This window comes from Juglans microcarpa x Juglans regia, chromosome 3D, assembly GCF_004785595.1.
Source record: "Juglans microcarpa x Juglans regia isolate MS1-56 chromosome 3D, Jm3101_v1.0, whole genome shotgun sequence".
NCBI lineage: Eukaryota > Viridiplantae > Streptophyta > Magnoliopsida > Fagales > Juglandaceae > Juglans > Juglans microcarpa x Juglans regia.
The window spans coordinates 31,282,787-31,285,608 of NC_054598.1; the positions used below are offsets into that span (position 1 = coordinate 31,282,787).

Here is a 2,822-nt window from a genome sequence, read left to right on the forward strand (position 1 = left end):
CTTATACACACTCTTGACAGAAAACTTCCCACTCCCTTCCTTATCCCATATCCATCTGTCCAAAACCGGAGTTGAACCCAAACGGACTTTGAAAATATCCTCAGCTGTGTTTGGATTAAGAGAGCTCTAACCGCCTGTGCATTCCAAGATCTACTAGTATTATCAATGAGACTGTTAACTGTTTGCTCTTCATCAACATAAGACCCATGTCTGCTATCTAATTCAGGATGCAAAATTTTAGGACCAGGTAACCAAGGAACCTTCCAAATCTTCACTGCTTCCCCACTACCAACCCGCCATCTGCAACCTTCCAACAGCCATCGCCTAGCCTAAAAATACCCCTCCACGCATAGGAAGGGTTGCGGCCTAAAGAGGCTTGGAAAAAAGAACAATTTAGGTAGTATTTAGCCTTAAAAATTCTATGTAATAGGGAATTCTCATTTGTAGCAACCGACAACCTTGCTTTGCCAAAAGAGACATATTAAAAATGTGTAGATCCTTGAAATCCATCCCACCTCTAAATTTTGAAACACACAACTTCTTCCAACTCAACCAATGTATTTTCCGTTCATCACTCCTTTGACCCCACCAAAACCTTGACATCATCATCTCAAGCTCCCGGCACAACGTCAATGGTAGTTTAAAACAACTTATAGAATAGGTGGTATGGATAAAGCCATTGCTTTTATAAGTATTTCCCTACCCCCTTGAGAAAGAAGTTTCCCTTTCCAACTCTGCAGATTATTCCACACCCAAGTCTTAATGCCTGCAAAATCTTGGACTTTGGATCTACCTACAAAATTAGGCAATCCAAGATATCTATCATACTGCTAGAAAGTGTGCACACCCCATAACTGCAGCAGCTCACGTTGTTTAACAGCATCCACATTCTTGGAAAAAACCATAGTTGTTTATTGTATTCTAAAGCCATAGATTATGGGAATATTCAGATCATTCATTAACATTGCTCTTGGAATCATGCCATGCATGCATTGGGCATGCTGATAAAATTGTACCATGCGTACTCTGCATAGAAATGTAGAAACAATAATTTATCAAGAAAATTGCTACACATACAAAAAGATTATAAAAAAATAAATTTATAAATTGATGTGATTTTATAGAATTCGTTAGATTTATTTTATAATAAAAATAACTTAATAATTTGACGTATCACATTAAGCTACATTAATTTAGAAATTTACTTTTATCTAATCTCTATATATTTAAAGTATTTCCCTTTAGCAAACATAACGGCAATTCATAAAGCCATACACGAAAAGATCAGCGTGGCCAACCATCTAAATTAGCAAAACAAACGAATTAATAGGCATTATTCATGTATTATTATTATTATTCTAGATTGCTACAATCCTAAGCTTTCATTTGATTCTTGGAGACACGTGGGCTCGCAGAGGATTCTTCATCACCGTCAAGAACACCTCCTTATCCAAAGGTTCAACACCTTCTCCGTCCACTGGTTTCCACTCAAAATTCCACACCAAATTTGAAACAAAATACTCCAGATTAAGCAGGGCTAATCTTTTCCCCGGACAGATCCTCCTCCCTGAACCAAACGGCATCATCTTGTACGCTGTAACATCAGACGCTCGATCTGGTTCTCCATTTTCTCCACGATTCAGCAACCTCTCGGCCTGAACTCCATTGGATTCTCCCACTCCTTTGGATCCGCCCCATCAGTGATATCACGAAGTTCACTGTCGTATCTTTCGGGATTCTGTAGCCAAGAAGTTCTTCATCTTCTGAGACTGCATGCGGTACCAAGAAGGTACTTGGAGGGTGAATTCTTAGAGTCTCGAGAATCACTGCTTTCAAATATGTCATCTTCTGCACATCTTCCTCCTTAATCTCTTCAGCTCCTTACCCCACAACGGCCTTGATTTCAGCAAAAAGCTTGGCTTGAATATATTGGTGCTTCACTATATTGCCATGATCACTGCAGCGTTGTTAGGCTTGTGTCGGCGCCGGCATTGATGAACTCTGAGCACAAACTCAGTATAACCGGCTTCCTCAAGCTTGCCAGCTTCCTGATCATGATCATCATTCATTTGCATATCCAGTAAGGTATCTGTGTATGATACCAACTCGGATTGTTTCCTTTCCTCTTGCTTTAACTTCTTTCGAGCTCTGATTAGAGGCAAGATTATTTCAGCCTGACTTCAAGATATTCGAGTACCTCTTCCAACGATCTCTGAACAGCTAGCAACTTCCCCAAACTGCTCGTAGTTGAAAATAAGTTCAGCTTGAATGCGTTCAACTTCTCTAATCGTGCTATCGTTGACATCGCCGAAAGCCATGAGAATGAACAAGGAAAAAAAACCGCATGGTGGATATGATCGAACACATGAACGGGCTGATCGCCATGCAAGAAACACTGGTTGAAGCTGTTAACCAATGTTCCCAAGATCCGCTTGCGTTCCAGAGAGTAAGCTTTCAGACTGGCAGGGTGGAGAACTTCAGAGTTGACATTACGACGAAGAACACGCCAAGTCTGGCCTAGGTAGATCCACCAATACCTTGCGGTTATTACTGAGAACGGAAGCTGAGAGGGACCATCGAGGGACCGGCCTCGAGAAGGCGGCACTGTTTCCGGGACATGGGCTTCATGGGCGGCCGAGTAGGAGGTGACGAAAACGACGGGTTCAGAGCCAATATGGAGAGTAGTGACGGGCCCATACTTGAGGGACAGGCTACGGAGGAAAGATTGTTCTGTTTTGGTGGAATTGGAGAGGAGATGTAAGAGAAATTTGATGCAAAACCAGAGAGAGAGAGAGAGAGAGAGAGAGAGAGAGATGAGGATG

General features: G+C 41.7%; 1 protein-coding gene and 1 pseudogene across 2 annotated transcripts in view; one reads left to right on the plus strand and one right to left on the minus strand.

Moving 5' to 3' along the window:
- Positions 1-1,272: 1,272 nt before the first annotated feature.
- Positions 1,273-2,697, minus strand: LOC121255217 (annotated as a pseudogene).
- The window catches only part of LOC121256620 (cytochrome P450 89A2-like), a 5,003-nt gene continuing 3,641 nt past the window's right edge, over positions 1,461-2,822 (plus strand). For both annotated transcript variants that reach the window (XR_005939035.1, XM_041157462.1), the window contains exons 1-2: positions 1,461-1,472; positions 2,082-2,085. The gene's annotated coding sequence lies outside the window, so the exon portion shown is untranslated. The remainder of the gene's footprint in view (positions 1,473-2,081; positions 2,086-2,822) is intronic.